Genomic DNA, 12,634 nt, shown 5'->3' on the forward strand with positions numbered 1-12,634 from the left:
CTGCTTTAGGTAATTAATATTGAATTAAAGTCTTTGTTTTGTTCTTCATAAGTAATCAGTTGGGCTTAAAATTTTTAGAAACCCAATTCACCCCCCCCTCTTGGGTTGCATAGCTGGGCAACAAGTGGTATCAGAGCCGGTGCTCTAGCCCTTCTTTGATCTAACAATCAAAGAGCCAAAGATCTATGGCAACCCATGTCGGTACTTCTCTAGCCGAGGGGCAATCTACAAACAGACCTCCACTTTTCAATGGGTCTAATTACACCTATTGGAAAGCTCGGATGAAGATATTCATACAAGCACTCGACTATGATATGTGGAGTATCATAGTGAACGGTCCTCACACACCCACCAAGATTATAGATGGTGAGGAGTCAACCAAACTCGAAAAAGAATGGGATGAGATTGACAAGAAATTGGCACAATTAAATGCCAAAGCCATGAATGTCCTTTATTGTGCACTAGATGCAAGTAAATTTAATCGCATTTCTACTTGTGCATCTGCTAAAGAAATATGGGATAGGTTAGAAGTAACCCATGAGGGAACAAATCAAGTAAAAGAGTCTAAAATAAACATGCTTGTACATAAATATGAATTGTTCAAAATAGAGCATGATGAGTCCATAACTGCTATGTTTACTCGTTTTACTGATATAATCAATGGTTTAAAGAGTCTTGGCAAATCTTATACTAACAGTGAACTTGTAAGGAAGATTTTCAGGTCACTGCCAAGAACTTGGGAAGCCAAGGTGACTGCCATCCAAGAAGCAAAGGACTTGAACACTCTACCTCTAGAAGAGCTTCTTGGATCCTTGATGACTCATGAACTTAGCATGAAGCAACATCAAGAGGATGAAGTCAAAAAGAAAAGAACCATTGCCCTCAAATCCACAACTTCGCCTGATTATGAAACGGATGACTCTGAAGATGAAGAACAGGATGAAGAGATGGCACTCATCATCCGAAAATTTAAGAAGTTTCTAAGAAAAAAAAAACAGGGGATGAGAAAGAAATTCACAAAAGGGGATCAAAGCAAAGAAAAGGAGAAAGATCAACCCCTTATATGCTACAAGTGCAAGAAGCCGGGACATGTCAGATCCGAATGTCCACAATTGAAGAAAGGTCCAAAGAAGTTCAAAAAGAAGGCAATGATGGCAACCTGGAGTGCGAGTGATGACTCAAGCTCTGACGAGAAAACCTCAACAGAACAAGCCAACCTATGCCTGATGGCACACGAAAATGAGGTGTGTCTAGCATCCCAAGAAGGAAACAGAAAATGGTATCTTGACAGTGGATGCTCGAGACACATGACTGGTGATGAATCACAATTCATCACGCTTGATGCTAAGGATGGAGGGATGGTCACCTTTGGAGATAATGGCAAAGGAAAGACCATCGGGATAGGTAACATTGGTATCACTCCCTCCAAATACATTGAGAATGTTTTATTAGTTAAAGGTTTAAAGCATAACTTACTTAGCATTAGTCAATTCTGTGATAAAAGGTATAAAGTAGTTTTTGAATCATCTGTTTGCATTGTGACGAGTCCTATTAACGATGGCATTAAATTTATAGGACATAGGCATGGCAATGTTTATATGGTAGATTTAAATGATTTAGCCAAATTAGACATGCAATGCCTAGTATCTTTGAATGCTAAAATTAATGAGACTAGTTGACTGTGGCATCGTAGACTTGCACATATTAGCATGCACTCTCTTTCAAAATTATTTAAGAAAGATTTAGTTCTTGGTTTGCCAAAACTGAATTTTGAAAAGGATAGAATTTGCGATGCATGCCAATTAGGTAAACAAACTAGAGTATCATTTAAATCCAAAAATACTGTTTCAACTTCTAGACCTTTAGAGCTCTTACATATGGACTTATTTGGACCAACAAGAACTACTAGTCTAGGAGGAAAACGATATGGCTTTGTAATAATAGATGATTACTCTCGTTTTACTTGGATTTTCTTTTTAGCTCACAAAAATAAAACTTTTCATATTTTCACTAAATTTCATCGAAAAGTCACTAATGAAAAAGGGTTTTCAATTCAAAATATTAGAAGTGATCATGGAACTGAATTTGAAAATCAAGATTTTGAAAATTTTTGTGATGAAAATGGAATTGGCCATAACTTCTCTGCTCCTAGGACACCCCAACAAAATGGGGTAGTTGAAAGGAAAAACAGAACCTTAGAAGAAATGGCCCGTACCATATTGTGTGAAAGCAACCTTCCAAGATATTTTTGAGCGGAAGCAATTAACACAGCATGTTACATTTTAAATCGTGCTTCAATTAGATAATTTTTAAAGAAAACCCCCTATGAACTTTGGAAAGGAAGAAAATCAAATATTGCATATTTTCATGTTTTTGGTTGCCGATGTTTCGTATTAATTAATGGCAAAGAAAAATTTAGTAAATTTGATGCAAAATCAGATGAAGCAATCTTTCTAGGTTACTCCTCTACTAGTAAAGCATTTAGAGTTTTCAACAAAAGAACTTTAGTAGTTGAGGAGTCCATACATGTTGTTTTTGATGAATCTAACGATCTTCCTTCAAGGAAGAATGAGGGTGTTGATGATGCAGAGCCACTAATAGAAGGTATGAAGGAGATCACTCTGAAAGACTCAGCAACTCCAGAAGACAAGGATCAAGAAGATAAACAAGATGAGAGAAGTGAAGAAATTCAAGAACAACCTCAAGGTACAAATGACCTACCCAAGGAATGGAGGTATGTTCACAACCACCCTAAGGAGTTAATTATCGGTGATCCTATGCATGGGGTAAAAACACGTTCTTCACTTAGAGATGTACTTAATCATTGTGCTTTTGTATCTCAACTTGAACCTAAAACTTTTGAAGAAGCTGAAAATGATCATAACTGGATTAATGCTATGCAAGAAGAACTTAATCAATTTGAAAGAAATAATGTTTGGACCTTAGTGACAAGACCTAAAGATTATTCAATAATTGGCACAAAATGGGTCTTTAGAAACAAATTAGATGAGCATGGAAATGTAATTAGAAATAAAGCAAGACTGGTTGCTAAGGGATATAATCAAGAAGAAGGAATTGATTTTGATGAAATCTTTGCACCTGTTGCTAGATTAGAAGCTATTAGACTTTTACTTGCATATGCTTGCTTTATGAAATTCAAATTATTTTAAATGGATATTAAAAGTGCATTTTTAAATGGTTATATCTCTGAAGAAGTATATGTAGAACAACCCCCTGGATTTGAAAATCATACTTTTCCTAATCATGTCTTTAGATTAAATAAAGCTTTATATGGATTAAAACAAGCACCTAGAGCATGGTATGAAAGGCTAAGTAAATTTTTACTAAATAATGGTTTTACAAGAGGTAATGTAGATACAACCCTATTTATTAAAAGAAATCAAAATGATATGCTAATTATACAAATTTATGTTGATGACATAATTTTTGGGTCTACTAATGAATCCCTTTGTCAAGACTTTGCTAAGCTTATGCAGGGAGAGTTCGAGATGAGCATGATGGGAGAACTTACCTTCTTCCTCAGACTCCAAATCAAACAATCAAAAGAGGGAATCTCCATCACCCAAAGCAAGTACACCAAGGAACTACTCAAAAGATTTGGAATGGAGAACTGCAAACCAATTGGCACACCAATGAGTCCTTCATGTAAGCTTGACAAGGATGATGAAGGTAAAAGCGTAGACTTAAAATACTATAGAGGTATAATTGGTTCATTACTATATTTAACTGCAAGTAGGCCTGATATCATGATTAGTGTTTGTTTATGTGCTAGATATCAATCTAATCCTAAGGAATCTCATTTGAATGCTGTTAAAAGAATCCTTAGATACTTAAATGGTACTCAAACTCTAGGGTTATGGTACTCTAAGGACTCACAAATTAATTTATTAGGATATTCAGATGCTGATTTTGTTGGATGTAAATTAAAAGCACAAGTGGAACTTGCCAATTCTTGGAGTTAACCTAATCTCATGGTTTAGCAAGAAATAAAATTCGGTGGCACTGTCTACGGCTGAGGCCGAATACATTGCAGCCGGTAGTTGTTGTGCTCAAATCTTATGGATTAAGCAACAACTCGAAGACTTTGGAATCAAACTTAATAAAACACCAATAAGATGTGATAATACAAGTGCCATAAATCTATCTAAAAATCCAATACAACACTCAAGATCCAAACATATTGAAATAAGACATCATTTCATAAGAGAACATGTTCAAAACAAAAATGTAATTCTTGAATATGTTTGCACTGAAAATCAATTAGCTGATATCTTTACAAAGGCCCTTAGTGAGGATAGATTCTGTGAAATTAGGAGAAATCTAGGAATTCTAGATCCATATGCCTAAACTTCTCTTAATTGATATCAAATATTCTTGGAGCCCAATTTTCAACAACTGTCCTGGTCCCAAAAGCTCAAATTTATCATTCTAAAAACTTATCATTAAGCAAAATTCCTTCACCCAAAATTTCGAATTTTTCTAGAATTTATTTGCATTTTTTTCTGAATTTCTGAACTTCATGAGTCGACCCCCATGAGTCGACTCAATGGCAAACTTGTAAATCCCACCAACTTTCAACGGGTTCATTATTTTTATAAGGGTTACTGTTTGTGAGACGACTCATCTTCCCATCGTCCTTCTTCCAAAAGCCGTCTTCTCCAACTCTTCTTGCTCCAAATCCAAGGATTAATTTTGAGGCAATTCTCCCTCCTCCTCTCCACCAAAAATTGCCTCCTTGAAAAGGATTTTCTGTGCTTTCTCGCATTGCTTGGCGCGGTTGGAACGTGCCCTAGCACTTTACCGATCTTCCAAAATCCACTTCTTTTCTCCACCAAAATCCTTCTTCACTCTCTTGTGATCCCTCCTCCACTCAATTCAAGTCTCCTTGTCTGCTAGTATAGTGGATATGGCTCCAAAGATGAAATTTCCCAAAGAAGAAAATCAATCCGTGAGCCTGAAGAAATTGTCAGAAAGAAAAGGCAAGCCGCTCAATCTTCAACTGCTCCCACTCCAGTTTCAGTACCTGCTCAAGGTCCCTCTCAATCCTTCATAAGCCCCAGTGTAAATCCTCTTTCCGATAGAAAAGTAGAAACCGGAAAAAATATAGATTTTCGATTCTTTGAGGAAGAAGGATTTACTTTTGCTACCAAAATTAAAAACCAAGGATGGGAACTCTATTGCTCTCTTAAGGAAGTCACCTATGTTGACCTTGTTAGAGAATTCTACCAAAACCTACTTTATGGAAGTGGGTCAGTGACTTCAACTGTAAAGGGAATTGATATCTGCCTGGACTCTAGGATATTGGGAGAAATACTTCAGTTGCCTAGTGAAGGATATTCATATATGAAACTCCCAATTAAAGAAGAGGGGATCAGAATCATTTTAGGAGAAACTTTTTCAAAAAATTTAAACAAATTGGAAGCAAAGATTTTGTCCATTGAGATGAGGGTCCTGCATCAGATTGTAACAAAGCTCTTCTTTCCTAGGAGTGGTAGACATGACTTACTTTCCAGCAAAGATGTATGTGTCATGTTTCATGTCATCACTCAGACCCCCCTGAACCTCCCTGCACTTATGATAGAGGCCATGAGAGAAACTTTGAATAGATCCAAGGCACACTTGCCTTATGGTATGGCCCTTACTAGAGTATTCAGGAGGTTTGGAGTTAGCTGTGAGAGGGAGGCACCTACCAAGCTCTCACATGTGGACACTTTCAACCAACACAGCCTGCACCGAATGGGAATTACAAAGACTGATGGTGGTTGGATCAAGGGCTCTGAAGAAAGAGCTGAGGATAGAGCTGAAATAAGAGCTGAGGACAGAACTGAAGGCAGAGTAGAAGAAGAAGGTCCATTTTCTCCTGTACATGACTTCAGGGCAGCTTCACCAGATACCCAGTTCATTCCTGATACTGAGGCTGGCCCTTCAGAGTTTACTAGGATGCCCACACTAGTGTATCAGCCAGAGAGCAAAGTACCTCATTCAGAGTTCAGACTGGCTGACGATCAGATCGAGCATATATTACAGCGTGTGGCTTCTTTGCTATCTAGTCAGTGGGGTAGTACTTCTTTTGCACCTGGAGCCACCTCTTCTGATCAGACCATTACTCCCCACATCTCCACTGTGTTTCAAATGATATCAGATCAGTTCATCAGGATCCAGCAGCTTGAGGACACAGTCTGGAGACTGACAGGCAGAGTTCTTGACTTGCAGGGGCAAGTCCTTGCATTGGCCCATCCCAAGCCACAGGAGTCAACTATTGAGGTCACAGACCTCACTGCAGAGGCTGGCAGACTCAGAGGAGCACTAGAAGGTGGATATGAATTGCTGAGGAAAGAAATCCGAGGATCGAGTGAGCATGCTACCACTCAGTTCACTGCTCTACTTCAATCTGTTTCCAGAGCACTGAACGTACTTGATTCTATCAGACTCACCCTTTCTGTTCAGTCCTTAGCATCTCAGCGTTCTCAGCCTCCCAGTTCATCTCGTTCTCCTGCTCGTGCCAGAGGCAGACGGGGTAGAGGACGCACTTCTGATCCATTAGCTTCTCATACCATATCTGATGACTCCGATCCATGATTTGTCTTGATCATTACTAGGTCCTAGGAGTTAGTATCTTGTTCTAGGATCTGTACCTTGGGACCATGTATTGACAATTAGCTGGTTGATTTTTATAATATGAACTATGTATTGAAACAATTATGATTTTAATGGAATCATCTTTTACTTATATTTCTACCTTTTTGTAATGATATCGATCATATTTTGGTTATATATTTTCTTCTTGTTGAAATATTATCTTCTCCTTGTTGTTTGCTGTTGATAATTGCTATATTAAGGGGGAGCAAACATCTGTGAAAAACTCTAAAGGGGAAGAAATTAAAAAAAAATATTTCAGAAAAAGGAAGAGTTAACCATGTTTGATGATGTCAAAAAGGGAGAGAAATTAAACAAAACAAAATTGGAGATATTAAACAAAAATTGGAGAAATTAAACAAAAATTTCAGAAATTAAATATTTGGAGAAATTAAACAAAACAAAATTGGAGATATTAAACAAAAATTGGAGAAATTAAACAAAAATTTCAGAAATTAAATATTTGGAGAAATTAAACAAAAATTTGAGAAATTAAACAAAAATGGTATTTTGAGAAATTAAGCAAAAATTTGAGAAATTTGATATCAGACAGAAATTAAACAAAAAGCCATCCATCAAAAGCAAAATCATAAGTACAATGCAAATAAGTAATTTTTTATATGCTCTGATATATTTCAAAATTCAAACTTGCTCTGATATATCTTTTGAAATTTACCTTGATACATCTTAAGAAATTTGATTTACTCTGATACACCCTAAAATTTCTTTTAACTTGCTCTGATACATGATAAAATTTAATCTGATACAGTGTGAAAGTTTCTCTGATATATTATAACATTTGCTCTGATACAGTGTGAAATTTTCTCTGATATATTATAACATTTACTCTGATACATTGTAAAATCTTTTCTGATAACATTGTAAAAATTATTGTTCTTGCTCTGATACATTGCAAAATTTATTTCTTTTCTCTTGCTCTGATATATCTTAAGCTCAAAATGAGTTAATACACTTAAGCTCAAAATCAACTTTTAAACATACTTTGGCACACATAATTTTTTTTTTTAAGCACATAAGTATTTTTTTTTGCTCTGATGCTAAAACTAAAATCAAATGAGAATGGAATTTTCAAAATAGAACTCAATCTGATAACAAAAATAAGTTTTCTGCTCTAACACCAAAATCACATAATCAAATGAGCATATCTTCAAATCCTTAAGCAAATGGACAAATTATTTTTGCATATATATTACATGCCAAAAGAATCATACTCTTTTCAAGCATATACACCTATAGTGTATTCTTTTGAAATTAATGCATTCACATAAATATTTTTGTTCAAATGTTTTGTCATCATCAAAAAGGGGAAGATTGTTGCTCCTAGATTGATTTTGATGATTATAAAGCAAATTGAAGGGATACAAATAATTTTAAATTGAAAAAGTCCTTATGCTCTTCAAGGGCAAAATCATAATTTCATTAAAATCCTGATTTGATAGTATCATTTGATAGAACAAATGATTTGTAAACTATTGGTGAAAATTTTATTATTTTTGGACTTATATTTTTGAAGTTATGAAGGTTTGAAGTGCATGAGTCGACTCATGAGTCAACTCATGGCACTATGAGCTGATTGGCATGCAAAAAAAAATTCTCATGGCACGCTGGATTTTTGGCTTGGCACGACCTGTGAGTCGACTCATGAGTCGACCCACAAGGTATGAGTCGACCTCTGCTGATTTGAGCCAAAAAATCCAGAAATCAAGACTGTCTGATCTGTGCAACAGAAGTCGACTCATGAGTCGACTCCTGTAGCATGAGTCGACTCATGAGTCGACCCCTGCGACGAAAAATATCTTCAACGGATAGTTTTTTGCCCATTTTAATTGCCTTTTATACTTCCTAAAATTGCTCTAACGGCTCTTTATCTGCCTAAATTATTTTCTCTTGCTTTTAATGCTGTAAAATGCTTAAAATGGTGAAAGAAATTACAGATTAAATAGAGATCAAACGTGAGATCAAATACAATAGAGAGGATCCGAAATCTGCACGAAAAAGCTTGAGATCCACGAGATAATTTGAGAAGAAAAAGAAAAGAGGATCCAAAATCCACACGAGAGATTGTGAAAGAGATTCAAGAGCTTTCAAAGAGAGGATCTTTCAAGCCTATTGTTCAACCTTGATCTAGAGATCTTCCAAAGCTTTAAAGAGATCTTCAATCAACAATCAACCTCTTCTCAAGCATTCGTTCAAGCGTTCATCCACTTTGAGAAAATCCGAAAAGGGGTTCTTCATTTGAGTAAAGTTTTTATTGTTATATTCGCTCATTTAAAGGAGCTGTTATTGTATTAATCTGTGCTCAAAATTTTTCTAACTCTTTGTGAGTTTTTGTTCTTATTTTTGGAGGATTTCCAAAATAAGGAAATGTTGATCCGAACCTGAAATCGGAGTGTTTTGGGTTTACTTGTACCCGAAAAATAAGTGATCTAGCTTGGGATAGCTAGTGTCGGAGTTTCCGACGTTTTGTATTCGGGTTGAATACAAAGTATAGTGGATTGAAATTCCCAAGTAGGATCTTAGGGAGTGGATGTAGGTGCAAGGTTAGCACCGAACCACTATAAATCCTTGTGTTTGTGGTGTGCTTTATCGCTTCACTTTATTTCTTTATTATATTCTTGCATTCCTGCTTTAGGTAATTAATATTGAATTAAAGTCTTTGTTTTGTTCTTCATAAGTAATCAGTTGGGCTTAAAATTTTTAGAAACCCAATTCATCCCCCCCCTCTTGGGTTGCATAGCTGGGCAACATCTAGAATTATGAATTAAGACCTAAGACAATTGCATAAACTTTTGGATCAATGGGTTAGATAGATTAGGTCTATAATTGGGTTAGACCTAAGGTTAGCTTAAAGAAATAGATTAAATTAGAGTAATTGATTAAATCTAATCAAAAGTTGAATTAGATTAGGTCAAGGATACTCTAGACTCAACTCCAATAGTTGTAGTTGAATGGGTCCATGTCTTTAACTAGACCAAGATGGACTTAATTCATAGCTACGTGGTGGAATCCTATTTAATAAGTTGATCAAATTAAAACTAATGAACTGGTTGGTGTCTAAGGTAAGTTTGACATTTTGACCAGTGATTTTTAAGCGAGAGCTACTCGCAGTGATTCGATCTCTGACGAGTTAATGGCATATCCCCACCACTGATCTCACTTACCTGGCCAACCTGGTGAATTAGGTTTTGATTAGATCACTTTGTGATTAGGGCTCACCCATGTCATTAGGTAAATCAGTTTGACTGATTTAGGTGCTCCTAATGCCAGCTTTAATTAAATCTTTTTTTAATCTGACTTGGTGAAGTCAGTGGGAGGATTGAAATTGGTTGGATATTTTCTTCTCATCTATCTTTTAATAAAATTCTCAAAAATTATTAGGTCCCTAAAAATGATTAAGTTATATTGATAACTAAGTCATAGCCTCCCATTAAGTGAGTGATAATGAGTCCATTAGTTTAATAATCATTGGAGGCCCAAAGGCCTGGTGCTTATTGACTAATGGAATTATCATTCATAATATGATAATTTGGTTTGAGTCTTTCTGATGGTGGTCAGGTTGGCTGGCCAAAGTCGGGCCTGATCATTTATTGATCCGATTCATCAAATCAAATCATGTTAATGGTTAGACCTAACCAGATCCTTTCAGTGGAGGCCAAAGCCTACTGATTAGGTTCTGGGGCAAAATCAATTACTAGAAGTTGTTTAGAGAAACAACTGGTTATGAACCTACCCATAGATGCACATGGGTTGACCAACCAAAGTTGGGCTCGTGTGTAGTCTGTGTGGATTCTAGTACCCACTAAGGAATTAAAATAATTTCTCGAATTGAAGGTTGAGGCTACCAGTTCGTAAAAATATTGGGAGAAACTTTAGACTAAAGTCCAAGTCTTTAGTATTTATAATTTATGTACTAATAGAGGTCTGGTTTTTCTTTATGCAGCTATGGCCACTACCCTGTCCCTCCGGTCATTATTAGATAATGACAAGCTCATGGGACCTAATTTCGATAGCTGGTATCGAAAATTAAAAATCGTCCTTGAGCATGAGTGGATCCTTTATGTAGTAACGGATCCGGCACCTAAGGAGCCAGCTCTGAACATTAGAGGGACGGTCTGAGACACTTATCAGAAGTGGCTCAACGACCGCACCATCATTCGATGCATTATGCTAGCGGCAATGAATGATGAGTTCAGCCGCAGGTTCGAGAATGCCCAACCACAGGAGTGCTTCAAATGTTGAACGACTCCTTTGGCACGCCTGACGATGTTGAAAGGCACAAAACTAGTTGTGCCATTTTTAATGCTCAGATTAGGAATGAAGCTTCAGTCACTGATCATGTACTGTACATGATCGAAATGATTGAGCGCCTAAGTAAACTGGGCTTTCCCTTGCATGAGCAGCTCGGTAAGGATGCGATCCTTAATTCATTGCCCAAGTCCTTCCTCCCCTTCATTATTAGATAATGACAAGCTCATGGGACCTAATTTCGATAGCTGGTATCGAAAATTAAAAATCATCCTTGAGCATGAGTGGATCCTTTATGTAGTAACGGATCCGGCACCTAAGGAGCCAGCCCCGAACATTAGAGGGACGGTCTGAGACACTTATCAGAAGTGGCTCAACGACCGCACCATCGTTCGGTGCATTATGCTAGCGGCAATGAATGATGAGTTCAACCATAGGTTCGAGAATGCCCAACCACAGGAGATGCTTCAAATGTTGAACGACTCCTTTGGCACGCCTGACGATGTTGAAAGGCACAAAACTAGTTGTGCCATTTTCAATGCTCGGATTAGGAATGGAGCTTCAGTCACTGATCATGTACTGTACATGATCGAAATGATTGAGCGCCTAAGTAAACTGGGCTTTTCCTTGCATGAGCAGCTCGGTAAGGATGCGATCCTTAATTCATTGCCCAAGTCCTTCCTCCCCTTCCTTACTCATTTTTGGATGACAAAGCCTGCAGTGAACTACCACGGTTTGTTGGGGTTGCTGCAGAACTTTGAGAAGGATCACCAGCTCCATAAGGAGTCGGTGAATGTTGTGGGAGGGCCTTCTTCTGGTCGTCGACCCTTTAAGAAATGGAAGAAGAAGAACAAGAAGAAGAAGAATAAGAAGGTGCAGCTGCATGCTGGGACGTCTGCACAGGGTCAGACCAAGAAGCGCAAGCCCAACCAGAGCCAGGCGAAGTGCTTCTTTTGTAAGAAGCAAGGGCACTGGAAGAGAAACTGTCCTCTATACATTGCTTCCCTGGACCCGAACAGACCGAAGAAGAAGCAAGGTACTTATATGATAACACCTTGTAACTTTTTTATTTGTGATACTACTGCCTGGGTATTGGATACCGGACGCCCTTATCATATTTGCAATTCGATGCAGGGTCTGCAGGTCAGTAGGAGATTTGATGAAGGCGAGAGATTCCTGAACGTTGGAGATGGAAGCAAAGTTTTAGTTCTAGCATTAGGAATCATGAACCTTATAATCAATTCTCGAAACGTAATTCTGAGTGAATGTCACTATTGTCCAAATTTTTTATTAAATATTATTTCTGTAGGCCTTTTGGCCATGAACGGGTATTAATTTTTAATAAAAGGAAATGTTTGCAATATCATTTTGAATGGCATTACAATGTTTGTTGGACAACTTAATAATGAAATTTACTTTCTATCATAACCTGTTAATGTGGTTCAAACCTCCGGTAAATATCCTAGAATAGATTATGTGTTAGAAGTCTACCTTTGGCACTGTATGCTAGGTCATATCAATAAAAACAGGATAAATAGGTTGGCTCAAGAAGGAGTTCTTAAAGTAGGTGATTGTGAATCACTTCCAACCTATGAGTCCTGTCTTCATGGTAAAATGATCAAATCACCTTTTACTGAAAAAGGTGAGCGAGTCAGTAAACTCTTAGGTCTGGTACCCTCTGATGTATGTGGACCCATGAGCTCAAGTGCAA

This window comes from Elaeis guineensis, chromosome 3 (genome assembly GCF_000442705.2).
Source record: "Elaeis guineensis isolate ETL-2024a chromosome 3, EG11, whole genome shotgun sequence".
In the NCBI taxonomy this organism is placed as follows: domain Eukaryota; kingdom Viridiplantae; phylum Streptophyta; class Magnoliopsida; order Arecales; family Arecaceae; genus Elaeis; species Elaeis guineensis.